This window comes from Gallus gallus, chromosome 5, assembly GCF_016699485.2.
Source record: "Gallus gallus isolate bGalGal1 chromosome 5, bGalGal1.mat.broiler.GRCg7b, whole genome shotgun sequence".
Classification (NCBI taxonomy): domain Eukaryota; kingdom Metazoa; phylum Chordata; class Aves; order Galliformes; family Phasianidae; genus Gallus; species Gallus gallus.
Window position 1 is genome coordinate 57,027,172 of NC_052536.1, and position 19,423 is coordinate 57,046,594.

At 42.9% G+C, this 19,423-nt stretch overlaps 1 long non-coding RNA gene across 1 annotated transcript; it reads right to left on the bottom strand.

Moving 5' to 3' along the window:
• Positions 1 to 66: 66 nt before the first annotated feature.
• On the bottom strand, positions 67 to 14,169 carry LOC124417990. The gene is made up of 3 exons (XR_006939365.1): positions 14,119 to 14,169; positions 10,477 to 10,598; positions 67 to 2,065 (listed from the first exon to the last, which is right to left on the bottom strand). It is a non-coding gene; the product is annotated as an uncharacterized LOC124417990 (long non-coding RNA).
• Between the last annotated feature and the right edge of the window lie 5,254 nt (positions 14,170 to 19,423).

A 19,423-nucleotide genomic window follows, 5' to 3' on the forward strand; every position in this document is an offset into this window, starting at 1 on the left:
CACCTATTGATCTGTGGTAATGATGCGGAACTACATCTTAGACCACGCTCATCTGTAGCTTGCAGTTGAGAAATCCCAAATAATTTTGACTGCTATTTGTTTGGAAAAGATAACTACAGAGGAAACAAGGTTTTTTTTAGAGTTTTTTTGTTTAATAATAAGAAAAAACAGATGTAGAACTCATGGTGGACAAGGTTAGGCCACATGACCAAAGCAATTAATCTGGTGTTTGGGACAGGGACCCATCATTCTTCTCAGTGCTGTGCCAGACACATGGTTACCCGGAGGAGAAGGTTTTGAGGCTTTCCAATGCTCCTGCTACCCATTTACAATCCAGCAGGTAACATCAAAGCAATTCAGATGATCCGCAGAAGGGTGCTACCACAGATGTGTTGATGATATGAGGATCATGATGAACTTTTATGCTGAAAAGCAGTCACTTTTTTATGTGATCGAATTCAAGTGAATCAGCAAAACCAGGGATGGGTCCCATGCATCTGCTCATGTGTATAGGATCTGGTGGGAATATTGCATCTTGATCTACCGAGGGGCTTCCTGGCAGCAATTAGACATCACAAGAAGAGCAGTGGGCTGTGAATCACGAAATCTGGTATCTTGTCTTCATTCTGTCATCTATTTTATATAAACCTGTATTACCGTCTTCAGGAGGATCAGTATTACAGAAATTACCAAGAGGTGACTTTGACCTGAGACGCACTGAAGGCAGACCAAAGATAAAACATCACACGTGGAAACAATAGAGTGGAAGAGCTCAGGTCTGGATGGTTGAACTAGATGATCTTAGTGGCCTTCTCCAAGCCTTATGACTCTATGACTCGAGATCAAGACAAGGACAATGCTCATCCACTTAAGCAGCTATCACTGTGAGTAGGAAAATCTTTTGGTTTCTTCCAGGTATGGCAGTGCTCTTTGGCTTACCCATGGCATATCCAGCCTGAACGTTAGCACAGTAAGGCACAAAATTTTAAATACTGCATTTATTGGCACATTATTTCATTTTATGGTAGGAAATGGGCTGGAAAATGTACAGAAAATGAGTATAAAAATGTTTTATATTTTCAGATATCAAGGGATCTCATTGTAAAGCTGACAGGGTAGCTTCATTACCTTCCCTCTCTCACAAGGGTTATTTTACTGACTGCTAGGAGTTAGTTAATTGGTTACTGAGTCCTTCTGCAGACTGATTAGTTCTGCCTCTCATTTTGGAAGAACGAGACACAATCTGTTTGAGGCCTGTGGCTTCTTCCCATTCTGCTGTTGCTGTGCAATTAGGTGCAGTCTATAAAAATACCTTGTTGTCTTGGGCAGAAAAATAATTTGTTCAGTCACAAAAATCCAAGAAAAGAAGACTATCCTGCGACCATAATTACCGTATTTAGCAGCAAGTTCTTGTTCTGAAAGTGAAGAGTTCTTCCCAAGTTTTTAAAAGTTGGCAGAGATGACCATTGCATCACCTGCTTCTGCCCTGGAGCCCTTGATGCCAGCGGGAAGAGGATGCTCTGAAGAGCCAGGTGTGGGAAGGGCCACAAACTCTGTTCTTCCTTCTGTTTTCATTTCATTCCAGTTTTCAAAGGAGAGTCTCTCCACTTTATTTCAATAACTCCTTTTCTTTCTCTTTCCTGCGATGCTCACAGACCAGTGCCAATTACCCTGGGCCTCTCTTGCATTGAAAACTCAGCAGCTCTGTGTGGGACAGATCCAGCTCTGGCTTAAGCTGCGTGATTCAAATGATATGGCAACTTCATTTACACCAGGGCTGAAAGCAGCTTTCAGTGTCTGGAGGTGATGAATAGGGGGCACCATGCTGTGGCAATGCAGGTTGTGTTTTGGAAGATGGATAATTCTTTCAATCTAATAGCTCAAGTACAGCAGTTTAACCCTGGAGTGCATTCTCCAATTGTTATATGTTACTTTAGCCACATGATCCAATTGACTTTAATGGTAGTTGAGCAGCTAAAACTTCTGCAAAGCTCAGAAACTGTATCCTCTGATGTCGAAAGTGGATATGCGATGCTGAAAGCAAATTAGGTATCCATCCAGACCACTTGAAATATGAAAAAATATAGAAAAGATAGGATAATTTTGATCTTTTTTTCCCTGCAGGAAAGTACAGAGTAAAGCAAAAGAATAGACTTTGCTTTCATCAGCAAAGCCATTGTAACTTTTCATAAATAAGAGATGTATTAATGAGTTCATCAAAATCCCAACCCTCCACTATATATAAACATCATATATATTTGGGCGGCTCTTAATTAGACATTTAATCAACGACTTCTAATGGAATTGGATTGCAATTGTGCAGCATTAAGAGATAGCTCAGCATATCAGATTTTTCCTATAAGTGGTACAACAAGATGGTTTGAATCAATCTTTATTTTCTGGATTTAATATTTATTTATAAAAATGGGCCATCTGAAATGCTAGTTTGTCCTTTGGATAAGTGACACTGTCCCCAAAAGCTGTAATTGTGTGCCTAATGTGAGCCAGAACCTTTGCAGGAGGTAGGGCACATCTATTGCCCATTGAAGTCAATAGGAGAGGCATTACCTGCGGAGATCGTGATGAAAGGCCTGAGAGAGCAAGAAGAGGGGGCAGAGATGATAGGAAAGGGCATAGCAGAGGGGACAGAAATAATGGGGTTGAACTCAGTGGGAAAGATAGGCAGGAAGGGCGATCAAAGCCAAGGACAGCTGCTTTGCATGCCAAGTAAAAAAGAGCAGAATGTAGAGCTGAGGCTACAGAAAAGAAAGCAATAGCTCTAAGGCATCCGTGTGAGAGGCCTGGATCTCTGTAGGAAAGTCTTTATAGCCAACAATGTAATACACTGCAAACAGGTCTTCCTTGACACACCTGTGCGAACCAAGTGGCTTTCAGAGGCACCATGGACCACATCTATCACACCACCTCTCAAGGCTGTCAACCTGTCCACAGTGAATTTGTATACATACACCATATAACAAAGGAACTTTAGCAGTCTGAAAGCAGCACAGTTCTGCTTAAGCCAGCCCCAGCTCTGACAGCTGATGGCTTGATTCTTTACATATGCAGTCGTACAAAACCAATAAACTTCATAATTTCTCTGCAATACATTTCACCTCAGCTGTGTTTGACTTGGAATAGTTTCTTCCACAAAAGTAATCACATTTTGGACTGTTTGAGAAATATTCTGACAAACTGCACCAACTTCAGTATCATGTATAGGAAGAACGGCTCTTTTTTTGACAATCCTTACTCTCAGAGAGATGGAGCCTCTCTGATGCACCTTTTGGTTTGCTATTAGACACTCTTGCTTAACAGATCATCATTCCCCAGGGAAGTGTATTGTTTTGACTAAATGAAATGAGTTTTCTTGGAATGTCAGAGATGGAAACAAAAGGAACTGTGTATTTATGTGCGTGCTTTGAGTTTAAGAACTTTAGACAATGTCCTAGACCTGTAAAATTAAAGAACGAAGTGAGCCCTAGTTCCTACCTTTTCATTCACCTGCCCAAAATACCTATTTATGGCAACTCTTTTGGAGTTTTATGAAATTTGAAACAATTTATGGAAAAAAAGCCATGCTGACATCACTATCCCCCTGGTGAGACACTGGAATGGAGTGCTCTGCTCTGCGCCCCATCAGCCCAGGGCTGACTCCTTCCTATGCAGGTAACACATTTTGCAGGGAGATTAGACATGGCCATGCATGGGATGCAGTTGCCTTTTCCCCTGTGCAGGGTGGCAGGTAGGACAGTACCTTCCAGTCTTTATGTGTTTCTGAAAAGAATAGCTGCACAGTCTCTTCATGTGTTACAGAAGCCAGGAAGGACTTCTCCAGCCATTGGGAAAAGTTTCATCATTTTAGGACAAGAGGTAACAGCCTTAATGTTGAACCAGGCGATGTTCAGGTTGGATACTGGGAAACGTTTCTTCTCCCAGAGAACAGTCAGGCATTGGGCACAGCTGCCCACGGAGTGGTGGGGTGACTTTCCCTGATGGTGTCCAAGAGCTTTGGAGATGCGGCACTGAGGGACGTGGGCAGTGGGCATGGTGAGGGTGGGCTGGAGTTGGGCTTGGGGATCTTAAAGGTCTTTTCCAACCTGAATGATTCTAGGATTCTATGATCAGAGTCCACAGTCAACTACAAGATACAAATTAGTAGAATACTGGCTTTCAATTGTGCTGTGTGGTGCATGGATGCTGTTATTTTTTCCCATTTGACATCTTGTCATCGTACATTACGTAATTGTTTACTTTCTACTGCCACACTTTCTTATTAATCACGTATCTGATAATGCAATCCTGGCTGGTGAGATTGCTGGAGTAAAGCCTACCTTCATCTTTCAAAGAGTGTCAAATCTTAAGCAGCAATTGTTCAGAATGAGCTAATTAGCGTCTCAATAGAAAGCAATGGGAAATCTTAGTGAGTTCACAAGTCTGATTTTGTTGGATCCTCTGGGGAGCTTTGATTACTTGCATAGCCTGACAATGCATCAGCAGCAGCATGGCTGGTACTGGAGACTGTCTGTGCGCTGGACGCTCCTCCTCCAGGCTGGATGTGGCTTTGGGTAGCCTGGTCTGGTGGTTGGTAACCCTGCACATAGCAGGGGGTTGAAACTGGATGAGCACTGTGGTCCCTTTCAACGCAGGCCGTTCTATGATTCCATGATTCTCTTATGGTCACTGGGTGCTGCATGAAGACTACAGCAGTCTTTTGATTCCTGCAGTAAAATGATCCAGTCTTGAATCAGAAACCATAGAGCAGCTGTGAAGAATTTAGGAAAGGAACGTTAAGAACCTGAACCTTTTGTCCCAGCCAAGGGGAAAGAAGGCAACGTGCAGTTAGGATGGCAGTGGAGAATCAGAGTGTTTCTCCATGCAGTCCATAGATCTGTGTTGGCTCCCTTAGTCTAGTAGCAGAATACCTGCCAAGCCAGGAGGCCAGCAGCAAAGCCCTGCTCTGTACAGTGCACTGTATGGGAACTGTTGAGTCACTGCCTGAACCACTGATTGAGCACCTGGGGAAAGGACCCGGTCAGCCCTGGGAGCACAGGTGAATGCAATTCAGCTGTGCAACTGGAAGGGGTGGATCCTGGCTGCACCTCTCTTAGACCTCATTTAAGGTCTGACTGTTACTGGGGAAGGCTTTCTTTCTGGAGATCTCTCCCTGATGAAGCTTTTCCCTGTAAACCTGGAATCTTTAGATACAGGTGAGCAATCTTCTTCATTTTATAGCACGTTTCTATTGAACTAGTCCTTCTGTTATCACACCTCTATTGTAATGCCTTTCCCATTGTACTGCTCTGTCCAGTTGCTACAGGCACATACTGCTGGGAGTGTCAGCATGTTCCCTAGTTCCATCTGCCATTACATCATCTTTGTCTTTTTGCATACACCCATACTTCAACACGGATATTGCTCAGCCATATCTCACTTGCAGCTTGTCTTGTGGCTTGCAGTTTCCCTCTCCGTGCCCCCAGGCATGATTATAGCATCAGTGAAAGCTGGGCTTCATTTTTGTTTTATTGCACTTTGTCACTTCAAAATTTGCTGGTGTTCTGCATTGGCCAGAGGTGGGGCAGAGTACCAGGTTTATGTGTACCGACCCACATCTTTCAGGGAAAGCCACAGAATTGAATGAGAGCAATTGTCACTAAGCACAGACAGGGGCAAACCAGAACACACACTTCTGAGATGGTATTTAAGCTGTGGGATGTGTGTGAGGATGTGAGAGAGCAGCACTGGGCAGTGTCAAAGTGGAGGAAAAAGGCAGGTCAACTACTGAGATAAAGAGCTGCTTTGTGATGGCTGAAAAAGAGCAGAATAAAGCTTTAAGGGAGGTATAAAACACTTAATTACTTCGTATTCTTATTTGAGCCAGTGAAGAGTTATGTTTTCAAGTCCATCTGCCTACATTTCCATTAATAAAATAATTCTAAAATTCATTTGAGAGAGAAACGCCAGCGCAAAGCAGAAACCAAAGAACAGCTCCGCAGTGACCCAATAATTAATTTCTTTCCTCCCACTTTTCCTTAAATAAACTCTAGCTAAAAACCAACATGCTTCTGGCTGAGCTGTGGTGCTGCAAAGGATTGCAGCAGAAAAATGAACGTGCTGTTCAGAAGCACCTTTAGAAAGTGCCACGCTTGATGTGTCCACACAACAGTAGGAGCCACTGAACAGCTATTTTACACCAAATGGCTGGGACCTTGTGGATGCTTCTCTTTGTGGCACTGAATGTCTTCTACGGTCATTGAAATGAAGAATACAAAACTGAACGTGGGTGGCTTACTATTCATAGAACAATAGATTCACAGAAGCATTCTGGTTGGAAAAGCCCTCTGAAACTCCCATGTCTAAAGCCAACCCACCCCCACCGTGTCCATCAGTGCCACATCTCCACAGTTCTTGGACACCCCCAGGGATGATGACCCCACCACCCCCTGGGCAGCCATGCCTGTCCATTACTGCTCTTCCAGGGAATGAATGAATGGTTGTTTCCTAATAGCCAACCTGACCCTCACTCTGGGAGATGAAAAAAAAAAAAAAAATCTATATTAAAGTTCCATTTTGTAAGGAGCTTTGCAATTTGAATTTCTTCTTCTCTTCCCTTTTCTTTAAGGATTTTTATTTTTCACCTTCAAGTCAAATCATGAAAACCCTGTGTGGTCGCATTATTAGCAATGACTTATGACTGCTGGCAAATTCCTTAGGAACGTTTCTGTGCTGCAGCTGTCTGATGGCTATAGGTTTGGAAGGGCTCAGCTTTAGGAGAAATGTTCACCATACTTGGAAACACAATGCATTGGAGAGAGCATTGGTTGAGTCACCAGGAATTGGTGTTTGCAAAGCCAGTAGATCTACCATCACGGGTCTTCAATGTCATGGGAGGCAAGGAGCATTTCCTGGTGGTTTTGAATAAACAAAACACTCAGTGTCTTCAGCAGTCCAGGTCACTGCACTACAGCGGTTCCTGTGAGGCAAGGGAGGAAACCTGGGCAAGGTTAATGCCTGCTTTCAGCATTGTTGTCATTAGAATTGACATTCCAAGTGTCAGAAAAGTCAGTTCCCGATGAGTTGAGACATACAGTAATTAATTTCAAGTACAATTTTGTATTATAATGAAAATTCACACTAGGAAGGCTGGCAGCAGAGTATTTTAATTACAATTAAGTGATCTACAAAACTGCAGCAAAAGAGTTACTTTCCTCCAACACTTATCCATCTCGATGCTCTTCACAAATGCTGTGAGCTTTTAAACTTTATCAGTGTCATTTATCCTTCCCCTTAATCGTTAAGACTGCTTTTATGCAGTTCCACGTGACCAAGGTGAAATAAATCATCCTGATTATAAACATATTTACTTTTCAATTGTTCTTTAAACTGCACATCCCCAAGTCATCATGCCTACCTGCAAATATACCTTGAATGCTGCTCTAAGTCTTGCAATGGTTGCACTACTGACACTTTCCTTTGCAGGTCATGCTTTCACCTCACCTCATTGTGCCAGTGAAAGATTGTTTAACTGAGTGGAGGGTTATACTATTCATCAGCAAGCACTGGGGGGTTTGCTTAATATTGCTTATTTTATTCGCTAAAAGCATCATTACAAGTAGCTTTTATTTTTCTAAGAGCTGTTTGACTTTCTGAATGATACCTCAAGTGTTACTTTTATGTGTGAGGTTTTAAGAAAAGCCGATGGATGTTTTAGATTTGCATTTGAAACATGTTTCAAAAGTTTCAGAATTGTGAAAATATAAGATGATGACCCTTTATTGGTCTCAGAAAGGAAAGGAATTGGCTACATTTGCGATAAAGTCCTCTCTCATTTTTAGATCAGCTATCTGTGCACTGAGTTTTCATTTAAAGCTGAAACTTCCAACAAAAATCTTATTTAACAAGCAGAAATAACGATGCAAAATGTCTGTTTTCATCCAAATCAGTGGCAATAAAAGTACAGGAGTCAAATGAGGAAAATAAAAAGGTGGCTATTTCATATCACAATATTCAGGCCTGTTCCTTTTAGTGCTTTCCAAAAGGTTCTATGTCCTGGGGGAAAAAGCTTTATGAATTCATTAATCTGTAATATTTATTCTTTTAGCTTTTGGCATGTGTTATTATATAAAAAGTTTAAGGCTTTGAAGGCCATAAAATGCATTCTATTTTTGTCAAAAATAGGATGTGTGCTGCAACTGGCTGAAATGCCACGCACAGCATCACTTGGCACTCTGGTGAAATAAGGATGAGCAGAGGCTTCTGTAATGATGTCTTTGCAGACGGTTTGTACCAACTATGGAAAATATCTGGCAAGATTATTTGCAGGCAAGATTATTTGTGCTGAAGGGGCACAAATTATTGCTAAATAATTGACTAAATTCCTGACCTTCCCTTAAATTTTAGTGTAACTATGAGTTTGTTCAATAGCGTGTAACACTGTGTACATATACGTGATTGGTAGAATAAGATTAAATGCAAGCTTTAATTGAGGAAATTATTTTTAATTCATTAGAGTGAAATCCAATCACCACAACTGGGTGCTTGAATCAATATGAAGGACAGGTGCAATAGTGTAGGACTCACAGGCAAGAGAGGGGAATGGGATGGAGTACAGTATGATAGAATAGAATGGAATAGAATAGGGTAGGGTGGAGTAGAATGGAATAGCTGAAGTTCCCTCATTCATATTAAAAAATGGGGGGGGAAAAAAAACCATTAAATGCCTCTTCCTTTCCCATTTGGTGACCATCTGCACCAACTACCAGCCCAGTGTTTTCCTTAGACCTTCTCTTGCTGTTATTATAATTGTAGAAGCCTGTTCATTATCTGGCACCACACTGAACAGCATCAACTCAGGTTGGGCTTTTTTTTTTCTTTATTTACCTGCAGATGCAAACTGCAGCTCTGTATTCTCCCTATGAAGGCAGACCTTGCTTCCATGGATCACACATTTTCTTTTTCTGCCCTAGTTCCAAAAGGAGTTCCCTGTTCAGCCTCGAAGGCTGCTACACCAAAGCCTGAATGATCTCAAATGACGGAAACAGAATGAATTCCAGAAGAGATTAAGGCTGCAGAAACACAAGGAGTAGTGATATCTGAAGTGCTGGACTGGCTTGAGATAGCAAGGCTGATGCTTTGAGATGCATGTATTTCAGAAAATGAGGTTTTTCAAATGATGGCCTGTTGGTAGGGGAAATAATTTTTTTATTAGGCTTTATCAGACTTTTTTTAGTTGTTTCCAAGTCTGAAGAAAAGCAGTGTGAAAACAGGGATGTTTTGGAATCACAGATTAGTCTTAAAGCATTTTCAATGCTTGGAAACCCAACTGCCCTTCTGTTGCACCACATAGCTACCCACAGAAATAACGTTTCCTTTCTGAGGTAGAACAGCCTGTCTCAAATACCAAACAGTGCCTGGATGTGCTGCTTTGAAATTAGTTCTTCAATCACTGTGTAGACCCTGCCCTAGGCACAACTAAAAATCCACTCCAAAATATTTGCCTGCTCCCACATTCTTAATTACTGGACCTGTCAAATTTTAGCCTTACCAGGTTACCTCTTCAATCTGTAGTCTCCAAAGAGTGGATCTATGGTAAACTGCATCCATTTAGTGGATTTTTAAACACAGCACATTCTTCAGTTAATAATCTTTTCAAAATAAAGAAGTGGAATATGGGCATAATTTTTTAATATTAGTTAACAGACTAAACTATTCTCTCAGATGTCTGGAGGAGATACGTCTGTTCCCTCCTTGTCTTGAATTATTAGTATAATAGAGAGATTTGCATTTCCACAACTCCTTTAATGACTTCCTTTTGTAGAGGGAAAAAAAAAAATCATGTTTACCATAGACTTGCATAGAATTGTAGAATCATGGAATTACTAAGGTTGGAAAAGACCTCTGAGATCCCCAAGCCCAACTCCATCCCACCCCACCATGCCCACCGACCACATCCCTCAGTACCACCCCTCCATGGCTCTTGGACACCAACAGGGATGGTGACCCCACCGCTCACTGGGCAAGGAGTATGACATAGCACTGAATGCATGCTGCAATAAGGATTCTAATCTGTTTTGTTAGCATCACCCTCCTCCTTATTATAAGATCTCATGGATTTAGGAGGGTAAGTCAGTCTATCACTGATAGATTTCAACAGAATGAAAACCTACAATAAAAAGCTGAGGGGAGAGTTCACACTGCAGATTCTCACCAGCATCAGGCACTGCTGGAGCTGTTATTTATGGCCTTTTTCTGCAGTAACTGAAAGCCAGGATTTTCACTATGGATGTTTCTGAGAAACTGAAAAGAAGAGGAAAGGAAAAAAATCCTCTGAAATGCTTTATGAAGGGTCAAAGAAGAGTGTCTAAAAGAAAAGCAACCAGTAAAGAGTGCTTTAAGTGCTTCTGAAAGGTAATAAAGGTTTGTAGTAAAACAGCTATCATTTTGAACTGTATGTGTGCTGCTCCATGGAAAAATTACCTGGGAGGCTGTGCAGGGGGTTTACAGCCCAAGCAACATAAATTCAGGTCCTGCAGGAGCAGGCTGATGGGGTGAAAGATGCACAAATATCCTCTGGGTGTTTGAGCAGACAGCTGGCCATCCTGGAAAACACAGAGGGAATGAATTCAAACCACTGCAAGGATAAGAAACAGTTGTTTCCCAAAGCATGGGAGAGAAGCAATCACCAAGAGATGAGCCCTAAGGCCAAGTGTGTTCATGAGGGGTGTGCTGTCCCTGGCATAGTCCTGCATATTGCAGATGGCATGAATTTGCATTTCCCAGTGAACCTGCGCTTGGAAATCAGGGCTCATTTCCCATCACAGCCACCCAGTCCTGGGGATGAGGATGATCCAAGTGGGCTACAATGATTCAGATACATGCCTTCCCACTTCAGCTGGTCTCAGGCCTGGGAACACCCCTGGACACAGGTAGGGTTGCTGTGAGATTCAGGCATAGGAGTTGAGCCATCCTAGAGTCTGGCTTCATCTGTGGTCAAGATAAAAATGGAAAATTACTTTGCAAAATTGTTAGCTAACTTGGTGTTGAGAGTTTTCTTGGAAGAGGAGAGGAAAGGGAAGATCTGCAAGACCAGAAGAAGCAGTGTAGTTCATCAACTTCTGATGCTCTTTTCATCGCTCAGACAGAAATAGGCAGCAATATGTATTAGTTTTTGTGACACTGGCTCATGGGAGATGTTTTCATGTGCAGTCAAGATACCATGACCTAATGAATCATGATGGCATTAAAAAGAAAATAAGCCCCAGCCCTAAAATGTATAAACAAACAAAAAAATAACCTAGCCATGGTTTATTTCAATAGTCTAGGTAAAATAGAAGAAATTCAATTACTGTCTGAATTATCACATCCTGATAGTTGCTGCTTCTATTTCTTAGTCCACCTCAGCCAATATTAAGCTGTATTAAGGATATTCTTCTCTTCTACAGCTTCACAGGAGAGTGTCCCACTGATAAAAATGCACGGTGAATTCTCAGAGCTGGAGCTGAAGAAGCCCAGTCTGCAATGCATGCTTTGACCTCACTTCAATAAGGATTAGCAGAGATTTTTTTGGAATTGTTCTCTCAAGCCATTAAAATCCACAAATCTTCCTAAGTATAGCAAAATTAGCCCCAAAATAGCTTCTGGCAATAATCACAGATGAGGTGAGGTTTTCTTTTTTGTGTTTGAGTGGAGGGGGGTGTATTTTAATCTATGCCGCTCACATGCAAGTACGTGACAAGGCACATGTAAGTTATGTTACTCCATATGTTCTTCAGCTGAATATAACCTTGTGTATGCATACATGTGTGCTTACGTGATGAGCAAAGAAGGGGATTTCAGATCTATGCACTGGGCAAAATATGTTTCGCTCATGTTTCTTTCCAGCGTTTTGGATGACAGCAATGCCAGCCTTAGGTGGAGCCAACCAATGTTAGACAGCTTGTTCACCACCACGTGGTTTGTGTCCTATAAAGTCCTCTGCAAGAACACCCTCCCGAAAGCTGGGGGATCAGAACTACTTTGTAAGAAAAAAAGTTGGCTGCTCCATAAGGTTCAAACAGAGGAATATAATAAAGCAAAGGATAACGTAAAGAAAATGCTGACTTGGCAATAATGTGGCTGTTAGCGCTCCATCTCCACGACGTGGACCCTTCTGCTTTGGCACAGGGAATTACAGCCTGATTCTGAACTCCATGTCAAGCAATTCTCCTCTCTGTGACAGAGCATTTTCAATGCATTGAGCACATTCAGCAAGCCAGGGCTGGAATAAAAAGTGTGTTTGCAAAGAACATTCAGCTGAATCCTCAATATTTAATACTGAGGTTAAAGTTAGCCTCTGATTTTAAGGCTTCTTGATGATGTGGGTACTTAACCTCTACGTTTTCATTCTGTGAGCTGTGTACAGGAAGGGCTGAGGAAAAGCTTCATATTGCTGCCTTATTATTTTGATATTCCTCCATCCATTCTTACAGCTGTTACTATGCAGGGGAGTCCTCAGGGAAGACATCATGAGTGGTGATTTCCTTTCCCTCTACAAGCTGGTTTCTGAACTCACATTATCAAATGCCAACTGAGCTCTGGTTGCTATACATTATCACTCAAAGTTTGTGAGGGAAAAGGTTTCTAACAGTTATTTCTATCTGGGCATACAGCAGCTTCTGGATAGACTGACTATATTCCTAGAGCTTGGGGGGTGGGCTTGAAAACACATTTCAATATCAACCCCAACTTTGGTCCGTCAGACTTTCAGACTGCTTCTCACGACTGCCTTTTCCTCCACCTCCACAGATCCTCCTCCTCTCCTCAATTCCCTTCCCACTTTTGCCTTCACCATCACACCGCCTTCCCACCTGAATGGTAATTTCCCTCTTGTGTTGGCTCATCCCTAGTCTTTTTTTAGAGCTGCAAGAGAAGAAGGAGTAGAGCAACACCAATCAGGCCCACGAGTTCTTCAAGGATTATCATTCAGCGTGGTAAAAAAAAGCTTCTAATTAAACATTTGTATGCAATTTCCCTCCTATTGTAACATTTCCTCAGAACTTTTCCAGCTTAAAATAAACTATCTGGTGACTAATAGGGAGAGGGAGAGATTCAGCTTTAATTTGCCTCGCTTTGTTTTCAGGGTTAGCTCTCTAGAAGACACTGCTGTACTCCAACTTTCATTATAAAATGTGGACAGAGAAAGTCCACAACTCACCTTACCTGCTGTAATTGAGGAGGGGGTAACATCTATTGAATGCTGGACCTGCGGTAGCTTAAGTATGGTTTCAAATAATTCATGAGCCAACATGTCCAAATATATAACTTGCAATAAGCATTATGTAAAGAAAGATATGAAAAGGAGTTGGGGCAAAGGTAAAGAATTGGGGGAAAGAAGCTCAGTGCTAAGTTGTGAGTTGTGAGGGATGTTTTTTGCTCTCAGCTCAAGGCAGTTAATGCTCTGCAGTTTTGCTCAAGGGAAACCCAGTATAAGACCAGCTCAATATATTATATACCACATAGGAAAAAGATTAGACATATATAATAGCATTTTCTTTTTGTGGTCTCCTGTGTCTAAGACATGACTGTTCTCAAGACAGGAGAAAGACTTTTTCTGGGACAGTGCCATCTCCAAGGTGTGTCTGGGAGATGCTGTTCCTGGAAATTCAGCTCATGGGTGACAGAAGCACCAACAGACCCCAACATCACAGTGTCTGCAAAGGCCCTGACCCTCAGACACCTTCCAGCTGTTCACATCACCACGTGTTTGCTATAGGACTAAGTGTACTTTAGTAGGCAACTTTAAAAAGAAACTGTTGAATTTTCACCTCATTTTCAACAGTGTAAGACTGGCTGAAAGCCCGAAGCAAGATGATTAATAGCTCTAGAAAAAACTTGCCTCATTCTAATTCTGGATATTTCTGCTATACAATCTATTTGCGTAGGAAATTCATTCACAGTGCAGTTGGTAGTCCTTCCTCCATGTCTTATCTCTGCCTTTTCAGCAGGAGCTCTGTGCTGTAACGTGGCTCTTTTTCTGCAGTGCACAGCTCTGACCCTGGGTAAGAACAGGGTTGAGATGGAGATATCCCAGCTGTCGTGATACCAGAAGAGTGAGTCCCTCCTTCTGAAATCACCACCTACCTGATGGAGTTGTTTTCTCCCGATGACCGTACTGTAGCTCCATTTTCCTCTAAAGATGATGTTTCCCTCAGCATTCTCTCATGTTCCACTCCAGTCCTAACAAAGCCCCATTCAAATTGCTATTGTTATCACAGACAGAACTCCTGATCCATCATAAAACATTTGCTTTGTCAAGAAACAGCAATCCTTCTGACCACAAGACTTACAGCCAAGCTAAGCCTGGCATACAAGCCCAGGAGCTGAACTGAACTCCCTTCTGCTTTCATACAACTGTATAATCATTCAGAGTGGAAAAGACCTCCGTGATCCCCAAGCCCAACCCCAACCACCCCACCATACGCACTGCCCACGTCCCTCAGTGCCACATCCCCACAGCTCTGGGACACCTCAGGGATGGTGACCCCACCACTCCCTGGGCAGCTGTGCTACTGCATCACTGCTCTTTTGGAGAATTAATGTTCCTTAATACCCCATCTGAACCTCCCCTCTTTAAACCCATGTGTGGTGCTAAGCAGTGATCCTCAGGTCCACCAAGATGAGGGATGCTGGCTGCTTTCCCCTTCTTCAGCACCAGACCCATCAGGAGGGGAGAACTGGTGAGCACTGCCTGGTGCTGGAGCCACCTCACCTGGCGGTGGTGCTGGGTGGGATCTGCAGAGCCCCTGTCACACAGGATCCACCTGGGGTATGGGTAATTCATGGAAATATTAAGCAGATGACCCAGTTCCTATCTGGATTCACCCTCATCAATAATCACAAACCTTAACCCCTGTATATTCCCCAAAAAAGGAAAGGGAAACTTTAAAACTTTCAAGAGCACTTTTTGTGTCACTCCACTTTTAATAAACTGTAAAGTAAACTCTAATTCTGTAATTCACTTCCTTCGGAGCTTTAGAAATAAAGCAAAAAGGTATAATCCCCATGGACAGTCTTCACACATATCGAAACACAATTTATTTCCCTCTCCAATTTAAGAATACACTGCTGCACAATCCACCTTCCGAGGGGAGGTACTTCTAGAAGTGATGCTTTCGGAAATCTTAAAGTAAACTGTCCTGTAAAAGAAACCAAAAATAAAAGGAGTTGGACTAGGGGAAAGAGAGGCCAATATCTCAGTTCTCCTCGGCAGCGAACATGGTAGCAAACTGTAGTGCTCTACTGCTAGCTCTGTAGTGCTCGCCGTCCCCATGCTGTTGTGAGCTTTGGTCCCCAGTACAATCTCCGAGCCACGGATGCTCCAGCTGGTACTGAGCTCTGAGCACCAGGTGCACTGCAAATTATTCATCCCCTCGCTCCTCTGAATGTTAAACCCCTCACAGCGCCTTTGCCATTGTTGAGGCTTAAGTCTGCTGTAAGTGAATGTTTTGCTAAGAAGAGCTATTTCTTTTCCCAGAGATTGCCTTGACTGCTTGTCCCTCTTTTGTCTGTTTGCTTTCAGCTCTTGACCGAGCAAACACATTTACAGGCAGAGATGTCTTTCCTAACAATGAGCATGAAATGAATATCGTTTCAAATTGCTCCAGTAATCACCAGCATTTGTAGGGGAAACTTCAGCCTGAGACTCATTCGGTCAGTGGACAAGAATAATATCATGCCACAGAAAGGCCCTGTGAAACACCTCCTGTTCCAGAAGGCAAATATTGAATTCCCAGCATTGTATTTGCAGTAAATGGTGTGTGAGCTGAAACATGTTTGATTTATACATTGAAGCTTTGAGCTCTGGATGCTTTAGAGTTTCTTTGTACTGCTTCAGCAAACACAGACGTCTCTTGTTCTCTCTCTTTTTTTTTTTTTTTTTGCTAAATAGACAGTGAGGCAAAGATCATCCACTGCAAGAGAAACCTTGGCTCCTGCATCCCCTACTAGAAAGCTTTGTGACTTTTCTCATTCATCTCCTCCTGTCTGGCAATTCTGAGGAGCCCTCCTGCAGTGGGAACCAGAATGTCCCAGCTACATATCAGGTGCTGGTAACCCAATCTCAAACGCATGCGAGGAGGCACCAGGTGTATCGCAGATGGTGGAGATGATTCAGAGGTGCCTCATCCCTGGAGGTGCCCAAGGCCAGGCTGGATGGGGCCCTGGGCAGCCTGTGCTGGTGGGGGCAACCAGCCCACAGCGGGGGGTTGGAAATGGATAATCTTTCATGTCCCCTCCAACCTAAGCCATTCTACTATTTCAGGCCCTCACCTACCCACCACCCCACACTATCACCTGTGTAACACCAAGGCTGGATGGGGCCCAGCACGGGACAGCTGTCATGATTCACATTGTCAAGAAGAGTACACCAATCCACTTCTTTGGACAAAATAAGGATATGTCCTGGATTTTGATGGCAGGATATTTTACTTGGTGGATGGCATTGGTTCTGCTGGATGGCATTCAACAGACTCCCCCTTGGCCCCCTGCAGCACTCAGCACTTGTACAATCTATTTTCTTAGGAATGGGCAGAGCCATCTGCATCTGCAGTAATAAATTCTTGGCAACCAGAAATACACTCTGGAGCCATTTTTCTTGGTTATGGTCTAGCTTTCTATTCAACAATATAGAACTGGTTCCTGGGGAAGGATGAATCCCACTGTTTCAGAGAGGTTTTGTTTTGATTTGATTTTCTCTGAAAGGTCTCCTAAAAAATGTCTGCATATATTTGCATTGAAAAAAAAAGTGCTTATAGAGCTGGTAAGGTCTCCAGGGCTCACAAAGCCCAGGATCTACCTGGTACCCAGTGAACCTCCACCTGTATGAGGGAGTGGTGCCTGACATGTGTTGTCCCTCAGATCCCTCAGCTTTTTCTGGATATATTGCTGTCAAATGCTTGCCTCAGACTAGAGGGGGGTTACAGCACCAGGGGTGCACCCACACAAGACTGGCTCTAAGAGAAGGCTGTAAGCAGCTACGTGACAGTGTTAGCCATCAGTTCAGTTGTGCATTGCCTCCTCGGATCTGGAAGCAGGCCACCCATCTTTGCATGCTGTTGCTAATAAGCCCTGCTTCCTCATCTGAGCTATAGATTTACAAGTCACCTGAGTAGTAAATCTGGTTTGCTTAGATTTAATCCTGGCTCAGCTTCATGAAGGCTTTAGATCCATACCCCACTGAATGGTGCTGTCGGCTCCCATAGCCTTGAAGTGCTGATTGTTTCCTTTATAGCCACAAACACCAGAACAAGTCACAGAAAATGCTTCCTTTACCTTATCTGTGATACCGAAAAATGAAAAATACAGACTGAAAATGCTCAGTCTGTATCCTTATACTGAGTAATATTTATCAACAAGGATGCTATTTCTCATCAGCTAGCCTTCCTTGCCATTTATAGTGCTAGCACAGGCTCCCCAGAGCTGTGGGTGTCCCATCCCTTGGGGTGCCCAAAGCCATGGATGGGGCCATGGGCAGCTTGAGCTGGGGGGGCACCATCATTGAGGCTGGAATTAGATGAGCTTTGAGGACCCTTCCATCCCAACCCATTCCATGATTCTATGATAAATGCAGCCATTATTAAATCAACAAGGGCTGCATTCAGGAATGGTCAGCTCACGTTGCTTATGGCTCTTCCATAAGACAAAGGCATGCTCGAGAACCTGCAGTCCTAACTTTCAGGTGCTTGGGAGCAGAACAGGTAAGTAACCATATAACAGACAGCCAAGCAAGGTATCCAAAGTCCATTAAGGGAATTATGGAAAATTTAAGGAGACACCTGTAGTATTGTGGATTTTGACGTGCAGACTACAAATGCCTAAATTAGCTTTCAAAGTTTTATCATTAGTAAGGATTGAATTATGTATATTTAAAGGGAGAGGCAAATTATTGTATTATTTGGATTCAAGCTGCACTGCTTGATCAAGAGTACATAGGAACCTCCTGCTACCTGTACTGTTCTCTGAACAAAGGAACTCAGATGATTAATGTGTTTTGAAACAACTCTGTTGTTTGCTGTTGGTCAGGATCTCTGGCTTATTGTGCAGGCCCTCTCTGGAGCATTTGCTATTAGTATTGGCCAGCGGAGTGCTCAAGAGTTCATCAGGATGAACAGAAAAAATCAATGGGAAATTCAGACGTGGGATATAGAAATCTGGAGAGATCTTTTTTTGTGCTGGTAGAAATAAGAATCATCTTTTCCCTGCTCTCAGCTGGTTTGCATTCAGTGGTGCTCCCTGATAGAGCGCAGAGATGCAGGTAACCATGGTAATTAAAGCTAGATGCAGTTTTGAGAAGAACGAGACAAACTTGGGTAGGACTTAATTCCCATCACAACCCATATGGAAAAGATGAATCATCCAGGAGAAGAAAAGAATCCCAGGAAAAAAAAAAAGACCAAACAAGGGGAGGGCAACAACATGCAGGAGGAAAACCCGATCCTTCAGCCATGGGGACTCTTACCACTGCCCTGAATCCAAATCTCTGGCTCTCATAGGCACTCACAGCTCATCTCAAAGCCAAGAAGAATACAGCAGGTTAATGCTTGCAGTTGTTCCTGATAAGCTGTTGAGGAGTGGCTGATTAGAGCACAACAAGCTTTTGATGGAACAGTCAAGGGAAATTTTCCCAATTAGCTCATTAGGACAAATCCCATCAGTCTGCCAGTTCTGGCATTGTAAACAGAGCCAGAAATGAAGTCTGTGGCTCTACTTGTTTATATGCATTTACATCTATCTTATATAACTTTGTGATCTCTTTTTACAAATAAAAATTGCTTAAAAGAGCCCAGTGCCTGAAAACTTTGAACAGCCTGCTGGCTCGATGGGTCCAAACCCTGGGGCTGCTTTGATCCTTTGGAAACTTCTTGGAAACTTGGATGGATCCAAGCAGGTCCTTATGATGAGATGAGTCTTTCTTGTGATCCCAGCTCAGACTATTGTCTAGGTTTTGTTGTTACAGGACCTTTCTCTTGGTGTGATTGTTTTAAGAGGAGCCATGATACACACCTTAGGTCTCCACTGGTATCACTCATTATAGCAAGGGTTGCCAGGTTATTTGATGCGAAGTTCAAGCAGCCCTGTCATCCCATCTCATGTACAGTGTGCCCAAACATGGTTCTGAACCTTTCCCACCTCACACCACAGTGTCTGCAGATCACACATCTAAAAGCCAACCTATATTTCATTACATGTTGCCCTTCAGCTGACAAGTCTGTTGCATTTTGTGACCGTTGTCAGAAATGTGTCTCCAACCATGCCCTTTCCACAGCAGAGCAACCACCCTGATCCTCCGCACTCATGGTCTGCTGTAATTGGCATTAACAGAGCGTTAACAAGCTGCCACGGGGCATCCAAACACTCTCCATTAACCAGCATGAGGACTTAAGGCTGC